The following is a 10,960-nucleotide window of genomic DNA, read 5'->3' on the forward strand; positions in this document are numbered from 1 at the left end:
TACACGGCATCCGGTTAGCCCTTTCAAAATTAAGCCAAAGACGTGATCGTGAACGTTACTTCCGGTAAGGAGAAAGATAGTTGATTTAGTCTCATTCCCAGGGCTTCAAAGACTCTTTCGGACTCTGGGACTCAGACTCGACAATCAACTATCTTCAGGTGTCCAACCCAAAGCGTCTTCCTATCTTTTGTTTTCATTCAGGCCCGGTAGATTCTTGCAAATAGCATTAGGAGCACTAGGGGGAGCCAGAGGAAAACCTGATTTTTTTCTCAGATTATCTGTCTCATGTACTACTGTCAGAACCATTGAGAGTATACACCATCAGCAATAACATTGTGACCCCCTGGGCCCCCTGGTGGTTAAGCGTTAGTGTTCCCATCAAGAACATAGTTAAGGTGGCTAATGATTTCTTAGGATCACCAAAGGTCCAAAGAAACTGAACTGGGCCAATCTACTTCACAACTTGTTACAGAAAATGCCTGAGGTTTCGGGAACTGTGGTACGGCCCGTTGCTTCATTTTCAAAGGATGGTGGCGGATGGAAAGGAACCTCATGACAAAAAAATGAAGAAGTGCCGGTAACTCAGTAGCTGTTAAGTATTTTTCAGGGCCATTTCAAGGGCCTGGAGGTTCAAAAGCAATTCCCGCATATGGCTGAAATAATAAATAAAGCTGGGGAGCAAAGAACATGCAATGGCGAGTAGGTGGTTGAAAATTCAATCCTGACAGCTACCAGCTAGACAGTTTAGGATTCTGTGACAAAGTTAGTTGAGTTTCACTAATCCCTCAGGTCAGCCATAAACCCCCCTGCCCGTACACACCCCCCACAAAATTACCACTTCTGTTACATGGTAACATTCACAAGTTTGAACTTTCATTAATCCCTGAAGCTCTGCTTCGTGTGTTATGGGCTGAGAAATCAGGCTTTTGTACAGCCGGACTCAGGCCACGGTTCACCGTGGAGGCTTAAAAGGAACCTCTTAGAAAAATTGTAACTGTCGGCTTATTCCTGAGTTGTATTACAGAAACAGATAATCTGTGAAAAAATCCATGTTCTTCTGGCCTGCCTCTACCTCGTAAATGGCATTTGCAAACCACTGTGCCTGGAAACAAAAATAAACATCAGAGCAGAGAAAGATTGATGGATTTGTGGATTGTGTTCCCAAGGTCATCAACAGGTCCACACCCTGTTGTCCTTCTCAGACAGGCATTTACCCCCACATGATTATTGAGAAGTCTAACTACCAACGTTTTCTTGCTACCTTCGACCGGGAAGTTATTTAAGGGATTAACCTCACTGGAAAGCTTTGAGTAAACTTCCCGCAAATTTATTGTTTTGAATGTAATCTTAAATCCTACACCAGTAGCCAGCCACACATAAATGTAAGTGGAGTAGAAGTTACCACTTCACCATACAAACTGGCACAAAAGAAGTGGACTAAGGCTCTAACCATGGACAGTCACTCCCTGTCGTCGTCCTGCCAACTATCTGTAGGGCTTCAAGCTGGCCGTGACTGGTGTATCCCACCATTCCACCCCACCCTGGAGACTTACAGGGGCTTTTGTACCAAAAACGCAGGTCTACCCACGTTAATCACGGCCTCTCTTGCACCGGCCATCGGTGCCTTGTAAGGCAAACTTCTCCGCCCCCAGTGACTCCGTCCACGCTCGCCAAGCCCTCCTCCTGTAACCTCCCAATCTCTTTATGGCCCATCGCTCATTTTCCAGACCCCCTCCACCTAATCTACACCATAGGCTGGCATACCTTGTTACCCCCTCATTAGGACCTGGGAGGTACACCTCCATTGCATTATCGCAGATCCCGGCTCTACTGTGTCTTGACTTTCCGCTGTTCAACGCCTTTCGTTATTGGCCATCCGCGGGCTTTCTGGACTCCTACTATCGCACATTACTGGACCTTCCCTCTCCAGCGCCAGGACCCACGCCCCTGCCTCACCCACGGCACGGCAGGAACCAAACTAAGCGGTCTCGACAGGAATGGCCTGACCACACACTGACACTCTATCGGATTGCTATGGTGAAAGGCTCGTCGTCCATCTGCCAAGCGAACCTCGTTGGCGGACATACAAAACCATACTACTTAAATAATACTTGGCCACAACCACCATCCTATACTCTGTCAGGACTTACAGTATTGTATAACCAACTCTTCACACCATCGTTTGTATGTAAACACATCTTCCATATGTGGAACAAAATAACGATACACTGATAGCTCAACTAACACTATTCTAGTGAACGTCAGGAACGTTCATACACTCAATCCTCGGAAACAAATGTATTCGGGGGAGTACACCCACTTCTGTGTACCCACCCACACTACACCTCACAACCATCCTGTGGGCTTACATCACACGTATTTGGAAACATCGTGGGCTCATCTTCCTCTCCCCACCCACTGGGAAATCGTCAACCATCTACCACACGATCAACCCACCGGCACTCTGTTCCGTACGTATCAAAAGTTCTGTTTCGAGCGGTGCTGCTGATGCACTGGTGGTCTTCCTCTTCACCAGCCAACCCACTATGCAGCACAAGGGTGAAACGGGTCCCTTTAAGATCATGAAAGTTCACCAACAACCCAATATTCACTGTTGTTTTCCACGCCTGCATATTCTCCCACGTTCGACCTCCTTCTGTGCCTATGTATGTGTGTGTCTAAGTCTTCCTGGGAGTCCTCACTTCTTGACCACGCTTTGGCCTGGAGACACAGACGGACGGCACGGGGACCCCCGGTGTTTGGGTTGTCAACCATATTGAGAGGACACTTCGCACCAACAGGGTAGACCACACCATATTGATTGTTAAACTGGGGGCAAATATCATAGAAAAATAACTACATCTCATTAACCTGTTCGCTCCCTCGTCTACTAGTTTCTGCTGAACCCCCCTTTCCACATCCCACCTGCATCCAGTCGTCTTGAATGTACTTTCTTTCATGGCCACGGTCTCCACCCTGGGTTGTCACCGTCGCACTTCCTTCGAACAATCACACCCGTTCAGAGGGTCTACACGACACCTTGCGCTGGCACGAGGGGAAACCAACGCTTTCACCATGCAACCAAGTCCACACTTCAATTTTGTGGGTACACAACCTCGTCCTCCGGCTCCACGGCACAAGTGTCCTGTCCCTTGTAACGGCCGCTCCGCTTTTCACTCTCCTCCGCTCCTTCGCAAGGACTGCTGAGACCGCCTCCGGTCAGGATCACCCACGTTCTTGGCTTTCAGCGCACTCGCAGCTTCAGGTCCCAGCAGAACTCGCACGGAGGGGAGCAACTTCAAGCCGCACCTGAACAGGGGGAACTCTGTACACCTCCCCATGCGGGTTCGCGTAAAAGACATGCACTCTTCAGGAAAGGTCATGGAAGACTCCCTTTTAACCAAAAACGTTTCCTATGTGGGAGTGTTTCTGTCTGTTACTGAAAATTACCTAACAAACCCAACCGAACATATTTGTCTAACAGCAATTGTGCATACTTTACTGCCAACTATGTGTACATTATATCGGTATTCCCAGAAACTGGCTCCTTTTCACTGAGGTTTCCTGGCCCACCACTCGAAAAGCCATAACAAAGCCAAAGCGTTTCTTCTACCATGGCACATGTCATTATACGGTTTTCCTGACTGTACCTATGTTCCCTGTACACTTTAGGCATATAATATACTGCTAGCACATTCAAGGAAAACATATCACGACAAAGTTTGTACATCAGTTATCGACTTTCACAAAATCACCCCCTTACAAGAAAACCTCGGGTTACAATTAATCCACCCAGCCTGGGGCTCTTGTTCAACCACATGTATTGTGTGTCCCCATTCACAGCAAATACACAGTAAAAGCAGCCAGAGTCCCAAGTGTCTTCTGAAGAACTTCATACTTTACAACAAGGCTGTTTCATCAAGCAACACGCGTCCATTTGGGGGCTTCGGCATATTCTGAAACTTGTCATTCTCTCTGTCGACGGTACAAACAGGCACCACTCCAACACACTATTCGCATGGGGGAGACTCAACCAACAGCACCAGTCACTTGCTTATCTTCTAACCAAGTTTGCTCCTTTCTTCCCAGAAGGTAACAGAGTTGCGTGGCCTGTAGACTGTACTTTGGACTGGGAACCTTCTGGACACTTTATTTCTCAAACGATTGTGACACTTTGACATCTACCAATCTCACGTCATCCTCTAACCACCTTCTCCGACAAACAAGCACGAAGGAACGTGAACCAACCCACGCAACTTCTGTTCTGGGCAATTCACTATTGTGGAACACTTAAGTGGGCACAGTCGTAAAGGAATATAGACTCTATTCATATACTTGCCAAGGCACTCTAAAAATTCAAATAAAATTTCCAAAATCGGGGCAAAAGGAGTTTTAGGGACACTCGCCCTACTTTCCTGGGCTCCCTATCTTAATGAGGGCATCCCCCAAGGGGTCAATTTTTAGACTCAATCTCTCTTACTTTTCAACTATACATGGCTTCCCCTTGGCCTCTACATTCCTCCCTTTGAAAATTACAAATATTCATCGTAAATAATTCTTATTGCAGATGGGGATCCCACACATCTACCCCTACCCAGTCACACCCAAGACAGTGGCCTGTTCACTCAAACAGGAACTTTCTTTGACTATCCTGGGAACAACACCCAAAATCCACATTTTTCTTCCAAAGCAACAAAACATGAATTAAAAAGAAAAAAAAACAAAAAACCAGTTTGGGCCTCCTACGCTCTCTCCCCAAGCCAACAATGTGCAAAAAAATGGCAAGATGCACCTCGCCCCGCACCTCATCGCCCCTTGAATCCAATTTTTCATTTTTTCACCATTGTTAGGAACACACCCACGCTCCCACAGGTGTTCCAGGCAGCTTTGTCGCAACATCGGCTTGACCAAGGGGTTTCTTACACCAGCCACGCCACACCTGTACGCGGTGCGTCCTCTGTCTGATCGGCCCCCTTATCCCCTCTTGGCACACCTTCCAAACACCAAATGTAACTAAGCTTCTTGTTGCTGACCCCAGGACGTCTGGACACCAGCCATTCTGTCCCACCATTAAATCCTGTTCCCACCCATGACCAAGCTTTCTAGACTTTTGAAAAAGAACTTACTTTTCTTACTTGGCATTTTGTCTTAGTCTGAGTCCTGGCCCCAACGTTTTTTGTCAGCAAGGACCCCTCTTTGACGCCTTATCTCTCTAACTCGCTCCCTCCTCTCCTGATTTTAAATTTCTGTTCAGTGCCAACTTCTCATTGTACCCCTCTTCCCCTAACCTTCCACCTCGTCTACTCTCTGCATTCTCCCCTGATCTGTACTCACTGGTCTTACCCTCTTCATTCCTCGGCTTTCTTCTCTGCACTCATGTTGACCATTATTGTCACCTCTTACCACTTCTCTTCCCTCATTCAAATTTCTTCGCACTTGACCCCTCTTTTCGTACTCACTCTCATAACCTCCTCATCTCCGAGACACGATTCTAAAAGCACGTTAGGAACTTTCCGCCTCAAACGGTCCCCAATCCCGTGTACACATTCAGGGAAGATCCTCTTCCGCAACAAATGACAAATCCTACTCCTCCATTACAAGTTAGTTCTCACATTCCACCAGTCTGCTCGCAGTAGTCCACTACTGGAAACTATCACACCGACACCTTGTCGCCTTTGTTGTTGTTGCTACAATCCCTGACGCCGCTTTCTTTTCCCACTCTTACACAAGGCTCCCTCTCCCTTCACCCACGCCCCTTCGCCATCCGTCTGAACACACCACGAGACTACAGTAGCCAGGCACATGACCAACCGAGCATACCACGCCATGGCGGCCTCAGACCAGGTCCGGCCTCTCCCTCGGGCTTTTTGGCATCACACTGTCACGTCTCTCCTAACCCCATGCTCGGACGCTACCGTGTCCATCCACAACAACACTGGTAGCAATCCTGTTACAAGCTTCGGTTACCCACGGCTTACTTCGGCCATTACCATGCCACGACAGCCCCCCTCGGGCTCCCTCATCCCACCTTCCTGTTGTTTTTAAGATCGTTTCTATAGATACGTTAAACTTTGCACATACTAGTTTTTTCCTGGGCACGGCGACAGTTGGCGACGCTCGGAAGAAACCCATTTCGGACACCTCAGGAACAAAGCCAAGAGAGGATGGAAAGCCTTCATCACTCACACGCGGCAGGAACCCAGGCTTGGGAGCCAAACTCGACTACCAAAGCAGCACTCGTCAGTGAAACAGGGCACAGGAGGCAAGAGAGGAGCAAAAGGAGCCGAACAAAGTATGGTAGGGAAGAAAGCTGTCGGAACTTAACGCCCTATTCTGAGTTACAAACAACCCACCCCCACCTCAGGCACTGTACAGGATCTTTCTTGCGCCGTGTTTGTTGAATGTGCAATTCAGAAAACCTAACCCATCAACCTAACATTAATGTAAAAGCTTGGAAGGCAGTAATCTGAAAGGAGCAACACTGCCTAAGGGCCTCCAGAGGTTAACAAGTTCTTAGGTTGACAAAGCTCAAAGAAAAGGAAGGGAAGGATGTAGAAAGAGATTCCAGAAGGAAAACAGTGGCATTATGGGGAGTTCTGTGTCCTTATTCGGACCAAGATAGTTGAAGTTTTTGCTGGTAACAACGTTCTACACGACACCAGAACCCACTAAAGAATAGTTCACAAACATTTTGGGTAGATTTATATCACTCTGGCAAATATTGCAATTAATGTGATAGGTGACCCCTTTTATTAAGGAGGAGCCTCAGAGGAACCGTGCTCTTATTTCTCGATATCATCGGGATCTATGTACTCACTGTACAGAACCACACTCTGAGACGCACACACTTGCACATACACTTTCATTCTAGCCAACGGTATCACATTGTGTCCCCTGTGGCATCCCGCGGCGGATTGGTCATAATGTTCTCGCAGCGGCCCATATACCACACGAACTGCCAATGCACTGGACTCGACTGGCTGCTTCGGCTCGGGTTATTCTTAAGCGTTCACCACCCCTTTTCATAATCAGAAACCGAAGTGGCGGCATTAATCGTGTTTCAGCAGTTTGCACTGATTACTAATGCTCTAGCGCTGCGTACTGTTGGAATCGGAACACACAACGGGCCAGCCTTCACTGTCAGTGCGGCCACAACGTGCATCACTTTGCCCGCTACAGGCCCCCCACTGACCCCAAGTCTCGTTCGATGTATCCTACTTTCTTCACTTCCTTTTGACGCACAGACGAGCTTATTGATAACCATGGGCTGGTATATTGACTCATGCATTGTACGGGCTGAACACCCACCATCAGAGCTGCAGTTCTGGGGTCATCTTCATGTTCGACCGCGCGGTCTCGCACGGGAGATGGGCACAAACTGGTGGAGCCCTTCAAAGTCACTCAAAAAATTCTATTTTACTCACTGCTGCAACATATATTTCCTTGCTTCTAACACATCAAACTTTGAGAAAGCCCCGAAAGTGTTCACTTTGCTGCCACTGAAATAATATCCCCACCCCCTCGGGGACACGAGGAAGCCCCAATGAAAACCTCAGCTATAAGCCAAGACTAATTCAAGTCAGTTATTCACATCATAGTTGCTAGGTGTTCGGTCTTCACATTAGACAAATGTTTGTATTGCCATAGGATTTCAGTATGTATCGTAAACACTAGTATTTAAATGGACCAGAGCTTCTGGGTACTGTATCTAAGTAAGAACGACCAGATAAGATGAGTCTTAAAACACTGGCAATTCTAGTGGATATTAAAGCAGCGCAGGAAAGAGGCTTCCATTTGGTCATGTCATGTAGAGCAAGCTACTCTAGCCGCCAATTTACTAGTGCAGGTCTATGGACCGAAAGTATTACTTCCTTCGACTGAGCAACAGTACGGATGATGTATCTCATTACCTCATATTATCAGGACTCTTGAATTTCGTATGGTTTATTCTAATAAGGACATCTCGGGAAGGAGGTGGAGTAGTTACCAGGTCCAGTCTTCCATACAGATAATGATATCATTTCGTAAAATGTTAGTCCACATTAAATGGACGCTTAGCACCAAAATCAGCAGTGTAGCTGTGATACCTAGTTTCCAGCAGAAGTCACGCGCTTTGCTTACATTATCCAGAACCACTGACAAAGGGCTGTCACGATCCCGGATAATGACGTCTCCTATTTTTTAATTTGTATCCATACTGTGGGATTATAAACTCGAAATAACAAAAAAGAACCTTTATAGTCTCTGTTTAGGTCACACACACACACCCAAGATACTAACGGTGAGCAAGAGGCATAGAAATAAAATACAAAAGCACAAAAATATGACATAAACAAATGTCTTCAGTTTTCAGTCGGTATGTTAAATTATAGATTCAGAAAATTGTCAATTACGCGCATAGCTAAACACAAATGATGTCTAGGGAATAGATCTAGTATACATAGACTGTTTGTAAGTCTATCTGCGCCCTAGATTCACAGAGTTATTGTACTGTGGAATACTTGTCTGCGTGACTAACTATTCTAGTAGAAAGTTCGCGACTACAATTTTAGTCCCATATTGCACACCGTTTGGTCGAGAGGATAGATAGTTTAAAAACAAAACTGAAAAATACGGTTTGTTAAAGCTCATCGGGTGAAGACACTAACCCATAACAATACTCAAGACTTAAGGTTAGTACAGAATATACGCATAAGCGTAATTGCTCTACCAAGCTAGTGCAAATCCAAGTTTTAGTTTTGATAGAGATTTTCTCTGGAACCAGGAAGTTCCAACCAGCCACAAAGTTATGAGGTTAAACCAACGTGGTTGACGGGACTTGCTGTACATATATATGCGTGAACTTCGATATACCTCGAATTTTGGTATTCTCATTCTGTTTCATGATCCAGCCCTGGTAACTCAGGTGATTAGATTTTATTTTATACCAAAAGGTGTCTATTACACCTGATACTTCAAGTAACAATACACAACACAGTTATTGTGACATATATGACAGATTTTGAAATTAGCTCCTCATTATAATTAAGTTTGGCTATCAGCAAGGTCCCTCCGCTCAACACACACGAGAATCTCTTGGCTCGCTGTTAGCTGCTCGGCGCTCTAGTGAGTAGAGTAAGACTCAATATCAACTGTTATGTCAGTCTTTTAAGTTCGAGGTTGCTTTGAAAAAAAACCAGTAATTGTATAAATCTAATTTAATACAAGGGCTTCTATGAAATACCTGACGAAATCCCAAAATAAACAAACTGCCACAACATCCACTGCGATATCTAGGTCATGAACTGTATTATCAACTGTAACCTACAGTACAACCCACTGTTCCCCATCTTCGGTTCAATGATGAGAAAAAAACTGTCTCCTTTTCCAAGTTTCATCTATTTGAATCTCAAATCTTTCGGGCTTCGTGATGCTTTGGTAGGGCTTGAACTCTTCCCCGCAAGATTCTCCTCTTACTTCCACACCACCAAACTGGATTTAAGCTTGTAACAGTCGCTCCTCTTTCTGGTTTTTTAATTGCGCAGGTTTTTATTTAGTTTCCGTGTAGGGTTTTCAGTTTTTTTCTAAAACCATCACATGACCAGGGAACACTTGTCGGGATTTAACATATCAACCCACCCCAGTATTTACCAGTAACACATACACCTCTTTGAAAGGCCAATTTGACTTTCACCCAGTCCGTGTACTACCCAATCCCCAGTCTTCAGCTGCTTTGTTGGCTTGGACACACCATTTGAATCAAACTTCACCACACACCGACCTCCACAAACTTGAAGGACATTGTTTCCTCATATTCCTTTCATTTCCTACTTTCTATTCACGTTGTGTCCTTGGTCTTCTTTTCCCTCTAAAGGTCCCTACCTCTTTTCACTCTTTTCTATTTCAGTTCAACACTCCACCACGTACAGGGTAAACCCTAACTTCACTTTTACTTTCTACAAAACTGTTTCCCAAGTGTTCTGACCCAAGGTGTGACGCGACCACCCGGACCTCGTGACTTATCTGTCTATTTTACTCTACAAACTGGTGGACCCCAAACCATTTACCGAAAAATGAACGCAGTTATGCTGGTATTGGACAAGACGACTGGTACACTCCGGATCACCCGAACCAATAAACTCATTAGGAAACTGTTCACCATTAGCTCTACATACACTTCCAATCCAGCTTCAACCCGTCTCAATTTCTCCCATACAGGACTGGCATCGGTATTTGTTTTTTACACTCTGGCAAGCCAATGAGCTCTTCCTGCTGGCCCTCTAACCACCTACGACCAATCCCGCACGCGTCCTTTCCACAAGACCAACCTTTCTGGTCAGCCCTCTTTCTTCAGACCCCCCAGGAACTCTGTCCATTACTACATTGCACATACCCCACCTACCATCCAACCCATTGTAACCACTTCACTCGGCCAGCACGACACGGTCCGACCACGCCGTCCCGACACTACACACACCTCGACTGCTCAATCCCTGGCTACTCATCGGGTCCCTGTGTCAGGTGGGGGTGGGAATATTCGAAGGGGCAAGCCAATGAACATTTGTCCTCGAAAGTTGAGGGTAGACGGGGCAGGAAAAATGTGCAGCGGTGGAGGGATTTGAAGTGAGCGCTTTGACAAAGGCCCATCATCGTGATCGGACGACTTGGGGTCAGAAGCATCTCCAGACACTCAGCTCTTTGGTGGTGTGTTCTCCCGGTCTGCAGACAGTCAAGTAAAACCTATCAACACGTGGCTTCCCAACGGAAGACAAAGACACCCAGACGAAGACAAGGGTCATGGGCGCCGAGGGTCCCATTGGGCACCGTGGGGAGCGAAGCTGTGGCCGTGTGGTTCGATCAACAGACGAAGCTACTGTTAGCCTCAAACTGCTTGAAACAGTTAATGCTGGTTCTGATAGAAAAGGGTCCAGAACACCACAGTGGCAGGGCAAGGGTCTGTTGGTATGGGGCTGCAGGGAAC

This window comes from Morone saxatilis, unplaced genomic scaffold, assembly GCF_004916995.1.
Source record: "Morone saxatilis isolate NCDOM2014 unplaced genomic scaffold, NCSU_SB_2.0 Contig17, whole genome shotgun sequence".
Taxonomy (NCBI): domain Eukaryota; kingdom Metazoa; phylum Chordata; class Actinopteri; family Moronidae; genus Morone; species Morone saxatilis.